Consider the following 20,561-nt stretch of genomic DNA (forward strand, 5'->3'; position numbering starts at 1 on the left):
AATTTTAGAAACTCTCTGTTTTGGTAACGGACATTTCTAAAAGACGACAAGTAGTGCTCTTCATGGATAGATTGACAAAACTATTGAAAGGTTGGGTAAAGGGGTTCAATCCTACCACCCTGTTGGAGGCCATTAAGAAGGCACAGAGTATGGCATCATCATCAACATCATCCTTGCTCTCTCATTCCAAATCACCGGTGTTTCCGAGGGACAAAGATAATAAACCTCCGCCCAAGAAGCCGTTGTTGGACGAAGCTACTAGGCAAGAGCTCTGAAGGAAGAAACTATGTTTCAATTGCAAGAGACCTTGGGAACTAGGCCACAAAAGGCCTCGGAAAAGGGAAGATCCATTACATTGAGGTCATGTCCGATGATGAGGATAAATAGGAAGAAATACCTGCCAAAGACAATCAACATCACGATGACACCAACATGGTTGGTTTGAACCATACAGAAAGAATTGCAGCGCTAGTATGATGTGGAGGAAACATCGCCCTAGCCGATAGACCAAGGTGCATAGTATTTCATGTACGAGGAACCCTTCAAGGGAAAAGGGTTATGGTGATGCTCGATAGTGGAGCTACGCTAAACTTCATAAACTCCTCTTTAATGAAACGAAGAGGTCTATCTACGAAGATGCATGCAGGATTTTAGGACAAGGTTTTCAGAGGGACTCTCCTGCCCTGCACACACCTTGTTCCTTAGCTAAGTATTACAATGGCGAATCATATGGTGACCGAAGATTTCTTCATAGTGGATCTTGATGATATGGAGGTTATCCTAGGCCTATAGTGGATGGAGACACTTGATGAATACACTCAGAGTTTCAAATAGATGGATTTCACTTTTGTTGTCGATGGAAAAAAGGTTGTTCTCCGCGGAATGGCAAATGAAGGTCTGAAGGAAGTTTCTGCACATTGGATGGAGGCAATATTTCGGCATGACTTGGGCTGCAAATTGTTTTGTCTCGGTGGAACCTATAAAAGGGCAATAGACACCTCCCCAAGATGATCTCCAGAAAATTTTGAGCGACCATGATAAATTTTTTGTAGACATTCCCCCCGGCATACCACCACATCAAGGGTTTGAACATACTATCGAATTGGAAGCAGGAGCCAAGCCGGTCATAAACACACCATACCGCCATCCCAAGAAATTCATTGATGAGATCAAAAAGATGATTCAGGAATTGCTAGAGAAAGGATGGATCCATCCCAGTTCTAGCCCTTTCGCATCGTCAGTGGTATTGGTCAAAAAGGACGAGACGATGCGCATGTGTGTGGACTACCGTGCGTTGAATAGAAAAACAATAAAGAATAGATATCCCATTCCAAGGATAGATGAGTTGCTGGATGAATTGCATGGCGTGGTCTATTTTTCGAAAATAGATCTTCATTCTAGATACCATCAGATCCGCATGAGGGAGGAAGACGTAGAAAAGATGGCCATCTGTTGTCACTACGGACATTATGAATTTTTGGTCATGCTGTTTAGATTGACAAATGCACCTACTACATTCCAATCATGCTCAACAAACAATTGTGTAAGTACTTATTGGTATTTTTTGATGATCTTATTTATAGTAGGACATGGGAGGAGCACTTGAAGCATCTGGATGAAGTCCTAAGGATCATGGAGGAACAGTCTTTGTTCGCCAAGCAATCCAAGTGTGAATTTGGTATGACAGAAATATTGTACCTAGGGCATGTTGTCAGTAAATATGGAGTTCAAGTTTATTAGGAGAAGATTCGGGCTATCCTTGATTGGCCTTCCCCAAAATCACTCACGGATTTGCGAGGGTTTTTTGGATTATGCAGCTATTATCAGAGGTTTGTTAAATGATTCTCTCAACTTAGTGCACCCTTAATGGATCTGACAAGGAAGGGGTCTTTCCAGTGGAGCGAAAAGGCACAACTCACTTTTGATAAACTAAAAGAGGCAATGAGCACTTGTCCTATACTTGCATTACCTGATTTCACTCAACCATTCATTCTGGAGTGCGATGCATCTAAAGGCATTAGCGTAGTACTAATGTAGTATAGACACCCCATAGCTTATGAGAGTAGGAAGCTCACACAAACAAAATGCTTATATTCCATCTACGACAAAGAATTGTTGGCCATCGTACATGCACTAACCAAGTTTTGACAGTATCTGGTGGGTGCCAAGTTTGTCGTCTGTACGGATCACAACAGTTTGAGATATTTTCTGGAGCAATAAAATTTGAACGAGAGGCAATAGAAATGGGTAAGCAAGGTTCAAGCCTTTGATTTTGACATTGAATATGTAAAAGGGAAAAACAATATGGTTGCAGATGCTTTATCTAGGAAACCCACCGTCTGTTTACTAACCAAGATTTCAGCCGACTGGAAAGCACATTTGTTGGTAGAATATTCCAAAAACACATTTGCTTGTGAGCTAATGGATGGCAACACTAAGGATGATCGGTACAAAGTGGTGGATGACATTATTTACTATAAGAGTCGGATATTTTTAGCGTCAGAATCCAAACTGAAGTAGAAAATCCTGAAGGAGGTTCACGACTCACCCTTGGCAGGACACCCGGGTTTCCTCAAAACTTACAGAAGTCTCTGGGAGAGGTTTTCATGGAAAGAACTTAAAGGAGACGTATTGCAGTATGTAGGAGAGTGTGCAGTGTGCCAGCAGAACAAATCCGAACATACTCTACCTGCTAGGTTATTGCAACCTTTGCCAATTCCAAAACATAAGTGGCAAAGTATTTCAATGGATTTCATAACGGGGCTTCCCAAGGTAAATGGAAAGGATTGTATTTTTCTGGTGGTTGATAGATTGACAAAGTATGCACATTTTGTCTCCATCCTCTCAGATTTTCAGGCTGCACAAGGTGTCGATCTATTTTTTAGAAAAGTCTTTCGTATGCATGGGTTACCCCAAAACATTGTTAGTGATTAGGATGGGCAATTTATCAGTATCTTTTGGACAAAACTATTTTGGATGGCAGGGACAAAATTGTTACCAAGTACTAGTTACCACCCGCAGACAGACGGACAAACGAAGATTGTGAACAAGTGGCTCGAAGGTTACCTTCAGAACTATGTTTTGGCACAACAACGGGCGTGGGTCAAATTGATACATCTATGGGAATATTGCTACAATACCATGTACCACATGTCCATCAGAATGACACCATTCAAAGCTCTGTAGGCGTACAAACCCCTTTCCTTCATCTACATAGTTCTGGGAGACAGTTGCGCACCAAGGGCGAGGGATTGGCTTCAGGAGGGATAGGACATACTAAGGTGCTTGAAGGGAAACTTATAGTGGGCACAAAATCAACAGCAGATGTATGCCAACAGGCACAAAATGGAGAGGAGTTTTGAAGTAGGGGACTTGGTCTATCTCAGGCTCCAGCCATATCGATAACCCTCATTGAAGGAAAAGGGAAAAGAAAAAGTGAAGCCATGATTTTATGGCCCCCTATTGTGTAGTTCGTCGCGTTGGTGAAGTTGCGTACAAGCTGGAACTTTCGGAGGGAAGCCGTATACATAACATTTTTCATGTTTCATGCCTGAAGAAGGTCGTAGGGCAGAACGTCACAGTAGCCATAGACCTTCCACCACTCAATGAAGAAGGAAAGCTCATATTGGAACCAGCCAAAATCATCGAAGTACGTGAGAAGACTTTGCAAAAGCACACAATGAAGGAATATTTGGTACGTTGGAAGTGCTTGCCATTGGGCGACACAATGTGAGAGGGTGAGCACATTCTCCAACACCTGGCATTGCATTTGCTTGAGGACAAGCAAAATTTAAGATGGGAGTACTGTAATATTCCCATTATAAAATAAATTATATATCAAACTATTGTTAATGGACCGATTGATTTAATATATCTCAGACCCATTTTTATTTTGTTTCCGTAGATTGTGTTGCCGTTGGCTATCTTCATAATACCCTCGGAAAGTTTTCCCGATGGATATTTAAGCACGACTTGTAGGTAGTTTTTAAGTATGCAATTTATTTGGATTATTTCTTTGTACTTTGAATTCCTGTTGGAATTCTCTGTAATTCGCCATTTCGGAAGTGGAAGACTTTCTCTATTTGGCTCATGCGGTTTCGGTGGCATTCATCCCTCACCCTATTCTGTCTTTGTACTACTCAACTCAGATCTGGCAAATCGGAGTGTTATCTGTATGTGGAAATAATATCCGATAACAAGTGTGTATCTTTTATACTCTGGCTTTTGCAAACTATGCGTGTTTAATATATGTTATTCTGCATTTTGAGTGGCATCGTCGAATCCCTTGCATCACCCCTACCTTCGTACACCCTCCTGTACCATCATATGGGCACATTTGCCTCCAATCATCACTGTACAGTTTGCATCAAATACTGTACGACTTCATATACCCTCGTATGACCAACTCCCATGGCTACTCCCACACCATAAAACCATTCCCACTGTCTCCACCGTACGGCCTTGACACCGTACACCATACACCTTCCACTTACCTCCACCGCACTGTCTCAGCCCTATCACCGTACACCTTCCTCATCTTCGTATGGCCACTATAGAGACACCGTATGACCAACCCATTGATATCGTACGACCCATCTGCATCAATATTCTTGCCGTATACAGTCATCCCAGTCGTCATAGTTGATCTGTACCACACCCTCCCATTGATATTCAGTAAAGTCTGGTCTTCGACGACAATGGAACATTACACTATAACCTTTGAGTTGCCACCCACTACTTATGAGAATTTGTGACCTTGAAATAAACAAATCTTGAGAATCTGTTAAGTCACGTATCACAAAATACACAGGACTGGCTTTCACTAGATAATACTCATGAAGCAAGCATTTGGACACAAAAGAATTGTGCATTATCCAATAGGAAAAAGACCTGACAAGTATTGTAATACTTTCAAGATACCTCTATAGTTGTCAATAGAGTTACCATTTTTGTTGGTTTCTGATTTAACAGATTTAATAATACTATGGGACAACAAATAGAATAATACCTAGGGGTTATCTACTTCCCATATTTGGTACATTTTATTTGAGCCTGGACCAACTAACAAAGCACTAATGCTTTCAACTCTTTAGGCTCAGTGCTTTGTTCTACCTAAGGATTATGTATCAAGAGAACAAATCTGGTTTCAAGGTGGGTCAACCTAAGGATTTGTCACTTCTTATATTCTATTTTATCTTACAAACCCTTCACAACAGATTTGGCCTTAAATCTTCTTATAATTGCAATTTACTGACACGTTTATAGTAGCCAACAATAAACTTGACAAACTAATGTAACAAGTGATGAACAACTCTTATATCCCATTTGACAATGATTTTAATGATTTTTGACTTGAAATTTTAATCAATGCAAAGCTGAAACTGATTTTCTTGATTCCTCATTTAATGACCAGTGCCTTCATCCATTTTCATAATAGAGTCATATCGGTCAATATTAATGGATCTATTTAATTCACTTGCAACTAATGTATCAGCTATTGACCTCCAAATTCTCTAATTACAATATCCTTCTCATACCTTAAATGATCCTATCATTCCTCATAAGCATTTACTTAATTCCTTGAATTAAAAGTAACAATGAAATGCTATACAACTCACTTAAATTGCATTTGAATAAATTGAAACTTGTTCATTCATTCTCAAAATCATAAAACCATGAAAATAGAGATAGAATTTTAAGACACAGATACTCTGCAACATTTCTTGTATTAATCTCCTTGAGAGTTATACACAACTCTGATATAAGAATTATGACAAAATGTAAGACTAAAACCAGCCTTTCATTAACTCCAAAATTCCCAAAGAAAACAAGCTTAAGCACTTCAAGACTTAACACCAAAAAAATTGGACCGACTGAAATGATAATATTCATCAGATAGCTAGAATTCGGACCCTTTCCAATCTTGGAAATCCTTTTATAGAATAAGGATTGCAACAAGCTTCAGATATGGGAAGATACATGTCATTACATGACTCAAAAACAAGTTACAGAGAAGACAAAATATTGTTTTACAAATATTCTCTACAACTAAAATGATATGGGAAATAGCTCAAAATTCGACAGCTGGCATCTGGATGTTCAGGTACAATCCTTGTTTGTAATATAGGTGTATCCATAGCAAGCCAATGCAAAAGTAAGATACCCTAATATGATTTCTGTCCTTCCTCTATTTTGTCTTTATTTGTCTTCATCAATTGTCTTCTAACTTCTTCCTATGGGCAAGGCCTTGATTTCACCAACTGCTTCCCACACATAAACTTCTCTCTTAGTTGGCCACTCAATACCTCTAACAGCTTCTAGATCATTAACAAATTTGTTGCACCTAACATCTGCAATGGCCTTTGATTCAGTTACAAACCTATTCATATCCACTTCTACCCTGAACAAAGAATCAATCAGATCATAAAATAAGTTGTCATCAACATCCCCGTCAGAAATTGTTGCAACCTTTTCCAACGTCATGATGTGATTAAAGGATGTTGACCACTCTTGCGAATCCTTCAACTTATTTTCATCATCAACAATGGAAGGAATAAAAATAACAATACCCTCATTTATTATCTTCATCTTCCCTTGGATTAGCTGTAACTTACTTGTAAAGTGTAATGACCCTTCTCAAATCTGCTTTCAAAAAATGCTGATGAAAGTTCAAGGAATTTCATCAAAAAATTCACATGCAAGGGACGTATGACTGATATAGTATTTCAGCTGGCTTTAAATGACTCTTTTTTCAATTTGCATCAATGAGAATCTTGTGCTAGAAGACTCCAAATGGACTACACAATGACCTAACGTGAGTGTGCTATTAATTTTGTCAATATTCAGTGCATATATATGATTTAAGCATGAGAAATGAACACTTACAGCCAACTGACATTTTTACAAATAGTTGGTATGCAAACTAACTAGCTGATAAATAATGATATTGAATTGCTTAAATGACACCAGCAACTATTATCTTCTTAATTTACAATGAAATTTCTAATACAATGCTCATGAAATATGGCCAAGCCTTTTGGCATTTACATGGATTACAAAATGATAATGCTGGTATAATGCTCACTTACAGCTGAAACTCATAACACCTAAGAAAGCAAATACTAATAAAGGAACCTCGTTGTAGATGGCTGTAATAATTTTTCTTCAATGCTACCCCTTTTGCTTTGCGTTTCCGATTTGCTTTTTCGAACTGCTTTTTCGGATCTGCTTTTTGAACTGCTTTTATGGACTGTTTTTTCGCTTTCTTTTTCGGTTCCGCTTTTTCAGACTGCTACCATGTTGAATCTCAAGACCATATTTTTCAATGGCGTCAAGATTTCCAGCTTGAAGGGATTTCGTCTTTCAAACTATTGAGACAATCTCCAGAAAATTTTCCAATTTTTTTGATATTTCCAAGCATGCTTAAAAGAAGCTCTTCCATTTCTTTTATAGTGTTCTCACAAGAGCTCCATCCTTCGTTTTCTCAATGTGGGATAAAACATAACTCCCTTTAGGTAACTTATGTCTCCAATGTGTTATAAAATAAAGCGGACTCTTTTAATTTAAATATTTCCCACAAACTATAGTCTATGCATTAATAAAGTTAAATATTTAAATTTAACTTTATAAAATAGCTTTATCAATGCATAACAAATCTTATCAATGATAAACAAGTCTTCTTGTCGATTTTAAACAATTACCATCGACATACCGTTGCCGCTGGATGTTCGCCCATGTCCACGATGACTTACTATAAATAGTAAATATGCCCAAAGTTGCCTCAAAACCCCTCAGAAAGACCTGCAATTGAAACTATCTAGGCCAAATGGCCTCTAAGCCCCTTTATTGTCTTGGTTAGCCTACGGGACTGTGGGGAAATAGGCTAACGACAGCATCATGCTATGAATGCTAAAAAGGGGACATTACAGTCCACCCTTCCCAAAATTGCTTGTCCCCAAGCAATGGTCGAACAGCAACCCAATCAATCCACCTAGATCCCAAATGTAGTCATGAACTATACTACTGTCAGTCAACATAGGCTCCTGCAACAACCTCTCAAAATTAACCAAGAGGAATCCATAATCAAATTGGCGAATACAACTCACCCAAACTCCAAAGTCAGGAACCCATGAGAAACAAGCTCTCGAAATATCAAAACCCAAGTAGAGTAGATAACCCAAACTGCCAACATAGTAAATACCATCAACACATCCCACTAGCCTATGTGGAATTTACAATACAATTCTGCAACAACGATGAATACTCCCGCATGAAACTGCACCAAATACAGAGAATCCACACATTACACACCTACTGCAATTATCACAACTCTGCAGATCACCGGTCACTGTCTCATAACCATAACACCCATGCACTGCTGATGGTGAATAGTCATTACACGGTAGATAGCAAAAACGGGAGCCCAGACCAAACCTGTCTGCCATCAACTCCTCAACACATGGATCAAAAGCAAACCGATGAACATATCCTATAGTATAATGCCGGTAAAAAGAACCAATCCCAGTCAAAGACTCATCCTGCAGACATGATACAACCAACTGTGACTGATCATCAGCTAAGTTAGAGGATGATATAGCAGAATCAACAACATCACTAGTCTCTGTGCCCTCCAAGTCAAACATATCACAATGCTCAGCTGCAGCACCCAACACAGTTGAACTTGCCTCCAGTGGAAACGAACCAAATATGCCAATACTAGTGTCGTGGACAGATATATCCTCATCTCCACTACCTCTATCAACCTTGACCATGGACATCCGCCGATCACCAGACACCACGGTCCGTGATTGTACAGAATCTGGTAAAGACTGAAGTCGTTCTAACTCCATGGTCACCTTAGCTAAATGAAACTGTGACTCCTTGAAAGCCAACTATGTACTCTCAAGAAACTCAGAAGTCACCTTGAGCTGTTGAGTAAGCTCACTCACCTCATCTTCCTTGGCCAATAATGCATCGTATGCTGTACTCCCCCACTCCATAAGATAATCTCTGTCGACTACCAACTGCATATAATTCTGTCTCAGAATCCGAATAGCCTCCCATAAAGAGTGGATCTCTGTCAAGGAAAGATAACTGCCTCCCTGCTCATCACTAGTAGGAGAACCCCATCCATAAACTGCTAAAAACTGACGAGCGGCATCGAAATGCTGGCAAGTGATCGCAATGTCTCGCTCACTAACTCTCAACTGATTAGACACATGATGGCATTATCTAGACTGTCTCCTACAAACCTCCTTTGACGCACTGTCTAAAGGAGTATCCTCAAAGTTACTGGTCTCTAGAGTATTAACATCCATATCCTGCGAATCAACTCCAAAGCTCATATCAACATACGGAGTATCAAAGTCTGTAGCACTGCTGTCCAACTCCTCTATACCAAAAGAAACTGCCAAGGAAACTAAGTCTTCAACTGGGACTCATCTGTACACACTGCCAAATATGAAAGATCATCAACACATTCCAACAAGAATGGTCGATTGGATATATGAACAAAGCCCAACACCGGTGTATAAAAACTAATACCAACATCGGACGAGCTGTTGGCACAAGAAAAGACAACACCGTGCAATCTGCTAATCAAATCCATGATAGCACCCAAACAATCACTGCTACCAAAAAGTGTTAAGGATCTCCAGTGAACTGAATCCCAAAAGCCAATGAAACAATCTCGAGTCCATATCCGTAAACTAGAATCAGCTGGTAACTCAAGCAAACTCCTCAGCTGAGTAATATGACCAATACCAACTAATTCCACATACCTGTCTGACATTGTCCCTGTATCCTGGATGAGGATGCAAGATGAACTCACAACATTATCAACGACCACATATGATTTACGTGCCGCAGAAAGCTGAGTATCAGAAGTGCAAGATGAAATTAAACTCAACTCCATGCCATGCTTATCCCCATGTCTCTCCTAGTCCTGTAATGCTAATGGAGTATTCACCAAAGAAGCTCGAGTGTCCTCAGGCTCGCGAGAAAGCCTGTCCACTTCCTCCTCCTTCCTCCTCAAGGCATTTGAATAGTCTCCGACGAAGCTAAGAAGATGGTCACGATCTGATAGAAGATGTAAATAACTCAACTTCATCGTTCCCATTCCTTCCCTAATCGCTTGTAAGTCAACACAAGAAGATTTTGCCTGAACTCCCTTATATCTACCCTGTAACTGAATCATCCGAATGTGATCCTCTATCATATCCCGCATCCTGTCATGATGAGATAATAAAGTCACAATACTGTCTTTGCTCACCTTCAGGTGGGTGGACAAATCATGCGGAGTTCTACCAGCCTCAACCTAATGTGACGAAGCATCTAACTGTGCCTGGTACTCTTTCTCAGCAAAGTCATGAATGCTCACTTTCTAATCAACTGTACTATCCTCAAACATGACAGTATCCTCAACTGCAGTAACTTCATCCAGCCCAACTGTACTGGAATCACTATCTGTGTCAATCACGCAATCTGGTGTGTCTGTGATATCACCTTCTGATGCAACTGGCTCAACCTGCACAACATCTTTAACCCCTTCTGCCCGTGAAGATGATGCAGATAAACCATTACCTGAAGATGTGCTAATGTCTCCCTGTATCAAATCCGCATGTCTGTTAAACTCCTCATACAAGTTTCTGCCTGTCATAGGAAAGGTACGATGCTTAGGCCTATCAATTAGGCTCTTTAACCACGTACATGCCATAGGTGACAAATTCCTCTCTTTTGTCCAAACACACCATAAGTCTTCTGCCAAATGTTTAGAAATTTCATCCTCCCCCTCAAACAAGATTGTGAACATGATGGAGTGCATTGATGCCAATACTCTGCTCGGATGAAACTCATCCATAATATTCTAAAATGTATTAAACATCTTGCGAATGTCACTACTACAACCAATTGCCAGCATAATATTTTCAAATCTACACCTTGCAAATACTTCAAGTAATCTTGCCCTCTTTGTGAAATAAGGGTCCCGAATGTTGTCCAACTTCTCAAAGCTTTTTACCATGGCATGAAGTACCTCTTTCATAATCTGATCGTCATAAGAATCAAGGCCAGCTATTATCCTCATGATTTCACTAATGCAAGAGAGAGCTGTAAGTCTTATTACCTCATCATGATGTCTCAATAATCGGGGCTTAACCAACAAACCAAATGCTGGAGATAAAGCTGTTTGCATAGCATCTGGTCTTGACTGATCAAACTTTCCTAAATAAGTTTCCAACTCCTCCAAAGTTCTTAGAAGGTCCTCTGTCTGCTGAAATGGACAATCTAATTTCTTCTTTACATTGTGCATTATTTCTTCCAAATCCTTGTCTCCTGTTAAAGCCATACTGATAATTGAATTCAATCTGAAATAACCCAATCAGGCTAGTAGGAAACCACTCTGATACCACTGTAATGACCCTCCTCAAATCTGCTCTCAAAAAATGTTGATGAAAGCTCAAGGAATTTCACCAAACAATTGACATGCAAGGGACGTATGACTGATATAGTATTTCAGCTGGCTTTAAATTACTCTTTTTTCAATTTGCATCAATGAGAATCTTGTGTTAGAAGACTCCAAATGGACTACACAATGACCTAACGTGAGTGTGCTAGTAATTTTGTCAATATTCAGTGCATATATATGATCTAAGCGTGAGAAATGAACACTTACAGCCAACTGGCATTTTTACAAACAGTTGGTATGCAAACTAACTAGTTGATAAATAATGATATTGAATTGCTTAAATGACACCAGCAACTATTATCTTCTTAATTTGCAATGAAATTTCTAATATATTGCTCATGAAATATGGCCAAGACTTTTGGCATTTACATGGATTACAAAATGATAATGCTGGTATAATGCTCACTTACAGCTGAAACTTATAACTCCTAAGAAACCAATACTAATAAAGGAACCTGGTTGTAGATGGCTGTAATAAATTTTTTTCAATGCTGCCCCTTCTGCTTTGCTTTCCCGATTTGCTTTTTCGAAAACTGCTTTTTCGGATCTGCTTTTTGAACTGCTTTTACGGACTGCTTTTTCCGTCTGCTTTTTCGGTTCCGTTTTTTCAGACTGCATTTTCATATTTGTTTTTTTGGACTGCTACCATGTTGAATCTCAAGACCATATCTTTCAATGGCGTTAAGATTTCCAACTTGAAGGGATTTTGTCCTTCAAACTATTGAGACATAATCTCTAGAAAATTTTCCAATTTCTTTGATATTTCCAAGCATGCTTAAAAGAATCTCTTCCATTTCTTTTATAGTGTTCTCACAAGAGCTCCATCCTTTGTTTTCTCAATGTGGGATAAAACATAACTCCCTTTATGTAACTTATGTCTCCAATGTGTTATAAAATAAAAGGGACTCTTTTAATTTAAATATTTTCCACAAACTATAGTCTATGCATTAATAAAGTTAAATATTTAAATTTAACTTTATAAAATAGCTTTATCAATGCATAACAAATCTTATCAATGATAAACAAGTCTTGTTGTCGATTTTAAACAATTACCATCGACATACCGTTGCAACTGGATGTCCACCCATGTCCACGATGACTTACTATAAATAGTAAATATGCCCAAAGTTGCCTCAAAACCCCTCAGAAAGACCTGCAACTGAAACTATCTAGGCCAAATGGCCTCTAAGCCCCTTTAATGTCGTAGTTAGCCTACGGGAGCGTGGGGAAATAAGCTAACGACAACATCATGCTATGAATGCAAAAAAAGGGACATTACATAAAGAAACCAATCAATTCTTTTACCATAAAGCCTCCTTTACTATGAAAATCTTATCAGGCAATTCTGGTTTCTTAGCCATCAAAATAATTAACCTATCAAAGAATTGAATGTATGGGCCCCATTGATTAAAAATAGGGGAATGCCATGCCAGAGCTTCATTGCACACATGTTCTGCACTTTGTAAGGAGATGAAAACACTGTGAACTTGCTGGGATATCCTTTTCAATACCTCTAATCTTTGATATAGCATGCCCTTTAACACATCCATCTTCAGCTGATCTCTTTGACGTGGAGCTTCAATCTCCATCACAGCAACTGCATGTTTAGTCTCAATTTCCTTGTCTTTAGTCATGGGAGCAACTTGTTCATTTGTTCTTTTAGATTCCTCAGCCCTCATTTAAATTCTACTTTCTTCTTGAACTTTGAGTTGCTCCTTCAAAGAAGCGATTTCACTTTATAACTCTTGTATTTTATCTTCCAACTCCTTCATCTTTTGTTCTAGCACATAGCTCTTCTTGAGCTCCTCTTCATATAACTTTCGAATGTCAATGCATTTGCTGAATGTCTGGGCAAGTCGATTCTCAATCTGTTCAACCTTGTCCTCATTCATAAAAGAGAAGTGCATCAAAGCACTTGAGATCTCACTACTAGTAGTTGAGTCCAATGCCAATATTATTGCACTGCCCTAAGTTGTATCCTGTACATCTATCAATCTGGGCTTATTTGATTTAGGAGCAATGCTTCACGCATCTAATGTTTTAGTGTCAATATTAAAACTAGAGCCTCTTTGCAGACCCTGTGCACCAAATGCTTCATATGATATTGACTTCTCCTGCTTCCTTATTTGATCCAGCACAAATGCTGTTCCCAAGTCCCATCCAAGCATGAGTAGCATCCCACTCCTTTGCATGAGTTCCTTGCCTCATTCACTGTCATTGTTTCACTGTCAGGGTCATATATCAGTAGTTTTTCAATGAGTTCCTTAGTTTTTTCCTCTAACTCTCCTGGCTTTAGTGTCAGTGTCAACTGACTTTGCTTAACCTTATATTAGAAACTTCTAAATTCTTCTAATTTGATGAATTCATCATCTTCTAAGAATTTTTCTGCCTAAATGATCCTATCATCCAGTCTTGCTGCAGTCAATTGCAAGTCTGTCAAGGAACTTTCAGCTGCCTTAACCCTTTCTTGCAAGAAATTGTGCCTCATATCAGCAAAGTATTGGCTCTTGCCAGGCATTAGTTGCATTGTCCTCTCCTCAATCTTCTCAGGCATATGGACAATTTTCTGCCTCTTGTTGCCTTTTGCTACCCAAGCAGATGTCTTAGGCTGATCATTTGTCTCTTCCAGAACTACATCTGGCTCAGGAGAGTTTGGGTTTACTCTATCTTCTTCCCCTAATGGGTCTTGTGGTATCTGAGACATAATGTGGTGATAGTTTTCTAATAACTTTTCCTATTTTGAAAGGTTAGGCAATTTCCAAGCAAAAAACCCTTGAAATCAGGGCTATTCTTTGTCAGTTCCCTCTCTACCCTTTGGATATCTTCATATTTTCTGAACCTCTCCTCTACATCACTTCCAATCAGATTGTTTCTAATTATGTCTTCTTGGGGCAATTCTTTGTTGTTAGAGAGAGTGTAGTTTCTTATTTCTTTCAAGGCACTCCTGACTAAATTCTTAGGATTATATATTTTATATGGAGTAGAAGACAAATTATAATGTCTCAAAAATTCATGAATTTGGTCAATGGCTTCTTTTCCAATTGTGAAATCACCAATCTTAAAACATCTACATAGGAAAGTTCCCTTATGCAACTTTGGGCCTAACTATTCCGTATCCATTATAATAAGTTGCCACATGAACTCTGTTATCCTCAGCCTCGTAGGCATGTATCTTGGCAATATGTGTGGGGGTTGGGGGCAAGCATAAATTCTCATAACTGATTTTTTTTGAAACAAAAACACATCTCCCCAATTATGATCTAATTTGGTATCATCTCTTAATAGGGTAGGCCTTAACAATTTCCTTAAAGTTTCTGGAGCCCTAGCGTGTTGGGCACCTAACATCCTCATAATAGCATAATTGAAATTTGAAATTATTAAAAAATGACCCAGAATTGGAATAAGGGTAATGCCTGTCCCATACCCAGGTCCAAAGCTGAACTGGCAGATCTCCATCAAGGTCTGAAGCTTGATCAATGAAATGTGTACTAAAGTAGCCAATGTTCTTGTACAAGAGCAAATACATCAACAATAAATAATGGTGGAATTTGAAATTTCCAAATTCTCCTCTCTGGATAGCTTCAATTTGTTCTTGCATTTTTTCGATAATATACTTCACATAATTATACTCAATATTCATGAATGGGTCTTGAATATTTAGAGCCATGAGGTACAGTCCTCCATATAGCACATCCAAACCATCACTCCCATGCACCTTATGCAAGCCGTAGATTGTATTCTGAAGATAATTACGGAACTTACTCACTGGGAGCATTTTCTCGACCTTCTGTGGAATATCTCCCATTGATTTGAGTTCATATGGAATTTGATGGAGCATCAAACATTCCTTTCAAATTTCTCCTAAAACTCCTAGACATTAATTTCTACACTCATTTGGCCCTCAAGCCCAAATGCTTCAATGAAAGAGGCGCAGTCCAGTGTACATAGTATGCTCCTATCCTTCTTATGAAAAGATTTTGTTGCAAGGTTATAGGATGCTATAAGAGCCATCAGTAAATCTACATCCACATACACTTCTAGGAATATTAGCTCTGGCAAATTTCTCTCCCATCGATTCGAGGTTTGTGGCTTCTTGAATTTATTGCCGTAAAAGAACATGAAAAGCTCATACCCATTTGTTCCCAGGCATATAGCGTCTTTGCAATACATATATGGATCCCTAAAATCATAGTCATTTGTTGAAATCTCATTTGATGATCCAGGTCAGAGTCGAATCCATTCCTCTACATATTTGTTCGGCTTTCTTTGTCTGGTTTTGCCTGCTTTTGATATTGATGTTTGGACCACCTCCATGTCCTTGGATTGTCCCCCGTCTCCTCCAATCTCAGACATTTTTTTACTGCAAATAGATCTTGGACTCTGAAGCTTTACAGGAAACAATTCAGCAATTTGGTAGCTTTGACACTCTACAACTCAATGATTTCTCCAACCCTGACAATTGGTACTCCTCTTGGTCACAGCGAATGTCTTTATGTATGTGTGTGCTTCATCAACTTCATTTACTACATTAAATGTTTGAATGCAGGAGGATTCAAAATTTTTAGTATGAATGTCACTTCAAATTTTGGTGACGTTGACAACCAACAAAGCCTTTTTTATTTTATATACAATATTTCTGATTGGCTGGAAACCTTTGTCTTTTTTCAATTTAGTGAAGTCATTTTATGCATTTTTGTCCTGTTAGGGTTCCAAACTTACGATCCGTTGAATTTTATTTTCATCATAACTGTAATATCTCCCGATGGTCCCAAATCAAAACTCAACTAGGTTTGACATTTTATCAATCACTTGGCGAACAACCTCTAATGATTGAATTTGTTGCTTTGCATTTTAAACCCATAGACTAAATTTCAGAATATTGGAATTGGTTTAGAAGTGTTAACTTTGCAAAATGAATTTCCAGAGTTTTACTTGTCAATGGAAAATAACATAATATGATAAAGTTTGCTCAAAACTAAATTCAATTCCCAAAAACGAAGGAACCTGATTTTTATTTGTCACACCCAGTGTAGCTATTCTATCTGATCCTCCAATGATATGTTTGGAAAAACAAATGCAAAACAAATTACTCCCAACACTATATGATTTGAAACGAGCAAACAATTAAATGGGAACATGTTATTGGCAGAAATTCACTCCCAAGTTTAGACGCTAGGCCATACACATTGCAATTTTCTTCCCAAATGAAAATGCAGCCCTGAGATGCTGCAACACTCTCCTTAAATACTGGGCGATTTTTATTAAAACCCTCACCAACCTCCAACACTGATTGTAGACCCAAAAACATCAGATGTAAGCCTTAATGGGAAATTGCAGGCCACATTCTATCAAACGTAGGCTTTATAATATGGATCAGCCAGCTCTATAATACCAAACACCACCCCACACAAAATGGCATATGCTTAATACTTAGTTGCAGATACCAATTCGAATCTGTTCGATACAATTGCAGCTGCCCAATGATAGATATCACTAAATTAAAACAAATCGCTGCCAGGAAGGAAAATGATCTTCTTCAAATGCACAATGATTACGCTTAGATGCAATTCTCAGATCTTCAAGACAATCTTCAGTCAATGAATTACTTCCAATTCGTTCAACAGTCAATGAAAACAAATTCCTCCTTAGACACAGTGAGAACAGTAGGAGAAGATAGCAAATAGTTTTACCTCAGCAACTATTTGCAACATAATCTAGAATAAAATCTTAGATTTGAATCTACAATACTTCAGCTGTAGATCTAATGGAACAACTCAGAATTCAGTCCCTTATACTTCAGCAAGGGCACAAAAAATCAGAACTCAAAAAAGCTACAAAGGCAACAAAAGAAAATAAATTTCCAAGCATGCTTTTCCCAATGAAATGAGCTTGTATTTATAACCTCTGGATTTCCTTCTGTTGCCAAAATGTAACTTCACTCAAGAAGCTTCACCATACAACATTAATTAGAAGCTTCCATTAGATTCTCTCACTTGACTTGGCTTAACTAATTAATAAATGACACTTTCCAATGATAATTCAACTCTCTACTTAAGTGAAATTATAAAGTTAAATTATAACTTTATAATAAGCCATTTAATAATTAATAATAATTTGGCCACTAAAAATATAATAACTCCCAAAATACTCATCATTTAAATATGCCGTTTGAAATAGGAGTCATACCTATCATTTCTCCATGTGACCAAATGCACTTTCCAAAAATAGAAGGGGCCCATCTTGATCAACACCAACTTACCACAAATAGTAAGTACACAAAACTAAGCCCAAACAAAGTTCGATCTGGCCCAAATGAAGACCAACCTCTAGCTTACTGAGATGTGGAGAAGATAAGACCCGCCCAAGCCAAGCCATTGCCACAGAAGACCCTCTATCCACATTAATTAGCCTACGAGGATCACAAAAATAGGCCAATCCTTGCATGCTGGGAAAAATAGGGACATTATAGTAACCTCGTGACCCTTACTGCCATAGCCTTCTGATCTTATGCCCCACAACTTATCGTATAGTCGAAGACCGTAATTGTTATATCCCTCTTGAACCCACGAACTTATGTTGGTGGTTAAAGTCTCCTCATTGTAGTATCGGGGCTATTAATGTTACATTTTAAAATGATCCTCCGATCTTATGTTTCACTTAAGTCGTAGCTTTGGAAGACCTTGCAAGAGACCTTATGCTCTTACGCTTTACCTTAAATCATATCATTGAAAAATTTGGTGCCTTATTGAAAAACTATTTATGCGCTTTACGCTCAAACTGTAGCTGTATCATTGGGACTCTTTTTTACACTTAAGGATTTGGACTTACAACCCTACACTCAACCCTTGGAACGTAAGGTCAGGAAACATTTTAACCTTTAAAAGAATAGACTTACGGTGATACGCTCAAAGCCTAAGTGTAAGGTTGGGATACATGGTTAATAGCCTTTACGATTCTATGCTTAACACTTCATTGGGAGATCAAGAAAGGATAATGAATATTCCTATTATGACTTACGACTTCCCGCTCAGCTATAACATAGGGCATGGGCTAATCAATTTAGGGTTTCTTTGCTAAAACTTTGCAATAAAGTACATGAAACCCTGTTTGCCTATATTTACCTGATTTTCACTATGTTTTTTTTCAATTTTTTTGGAATGGTGAAAATATAGGCCATCACAACCCTACATCTGTTTGTGTGTCAATCTCATCCTCATTAATATGAGATAGATCCTTTAGCTCTACATCCCATTATGCTGCTAGGCTCTTTGTACATGTGTGTCTTGCAATCTATGATATGCAAGAGAGTGTGTACAACTAGCTTCTCTACTCTCTTAGAGGTAAATTTGTCCCTCTTAACACAGTGGATGTAACACCCAAGCATCCAATTAGAGGTAAGTTTGTCCCTCTCAACATAGTGGATGAAGCACCCAAGCACACAAGTACCCAAGCATCCAAGTAACTTTGATGTCCCAAAGCACCCAAGTAGTGTGACAACAATTGTGGCTGTAGTGTGGCGACGATTGGGCGGTTGTGGGGTTACTTGGGGTATGCTAGGTACCCGTCCTAGGGATGTTCCCGCATTGACTACTCTTGTGTTTTGGGTCAGGTTCACATCCTCGGGTTTCATTGATAGAAACACTATCTTATTTATAACAATCAATACTCTAGATTAATTAATTGTAAATAATAGAAGTGAAAATAATAACAAAAGTCAATCACAAATAATCAATAATACAAATATACCTAGGAAACTCTAGTGTAGGGAAAAACCTACAAATGTTGGATCTTCTATTTAGCTTAACATCCAACTTTCTTTTCAAAATCCAATACAAGTTTTTTGCTACAATCTTACATGTATAGAGCCTAGCTGCTTATCTTAGCTTGCACACAATCATTTCTTGCTTTTCTTGGCTTTAAATCATATATAAAATCACTCTTTATTTTATGCAACCTCACAAACTTAAAAATATTCTTGTAAAGAATTAAAAATAATATTGTTGCTAAATATCCAACAAATCCACTCCACCTTTTGAGCTAAACAAAGAACAAATAACTTATCCCTGACAAATACAAACTTATTCTTCAACAAAGCCTTTGTCAGGATGTTTTCTATTTGTTCATCCTTAGGAATGTACTAGACTTTGACTATTAGATGCAAAGCTATCTTGTCCAAACACAAGCTTCAACAAAAATCAAAAGGATCTATTCAATTATGGCTTCACAACCATAAGATTCCCTAGCCTCACCAGCCCTTCTCCTTCACACAACTCCACCCAAGTACACAAATTAGGTTCCCAACTTCAACCACTTGTCTTGTCAATTTCTAGGGTCTCAACATGGCCTATTCAACTTGTCTCAATAGACTACACTCACTCATATGACTGTTTCATTTACAATACCTTATGTGTGAAGAGCCCAGCTGGTTCACACCACTGTAAAGTTGAATACAATTGTTTGGCTTTGAAGTCAAGTTGAAATCTTGTGGATTTTTGGGAATTTTCTTTATTTTAATTAATGTATAATAATTAAACACAATGCCAAAATAGATATAACTCATTCAATTAAGTCTTTGCATATGATATATATGATAACTGAAACTACAATGCTGGAATATCAATGAGCAGTGAAATGAACAATTTCCACTATAATCATTGCTAACATGCATAATATTTGCTAAACTCAAGACGCTTATTATTTTAATCAAACAACAAACCTGATAAGGATATGCACAAATGGGTGTCCGGCTTCTCCACAAGTCGCAGCCCTAAAATGATAATGCTACAATAGTCCAAATCGACACCAATCTTGGTGCCTGCTTCAGCAAGTCAGTCACCCTAGTGCGGGAGTTTTAATAGGCCCACGGAGATGAATTAACAGGGCCATTTAATTGCAGCCCGAGCCCTTACCGAATGATGCCCAAAGTGCAGAATGGTGTGCATCTAATTGCAGATGATGGAGGTACCGAAAAACACTGACCTTAAATGCCTAGCAACAGGATAACTCATTAGGAAACTAATGGGACATTAGGCATTTCTAAATGTAGATTAAACAAGTGCTAGATATCAAGAAGATTGTCGCTCAGAATGCATAGAAG

The 20,561-nt window shown here is 38.3% G+C and overlaps 1 protein-coding gene across 2 annotated transcripts in view; it reads left to right on the forward strand.

Annotated features, from left to right (window-relative positions):
- Nucleotides 1–20,561, forward strand: part of LOC149546508 (uncharacterized) — a 194,059-nt gene that overhangs the window by 142,397 nt on the left and 31,101 nt on the right. The gene's annotated exons all lie outside the window — the stretch shown is intronic.

This window comes from Cupressus sempervirens, chromosome 7 (genome assembly GCF_028749045.1).
Source record: "Cupressus sempervirens isolate cs-2001-9-10 chromosome 7, ASM2874904v1, whole genome shotgun sequence".
Classification (NCBI taxonomy): Eukaryota; Viridiplantae; Streptophyta; class Pinopsida; order Cupressales; family Cupressaceae; genus Cupressus; species Cupressus sempervirens.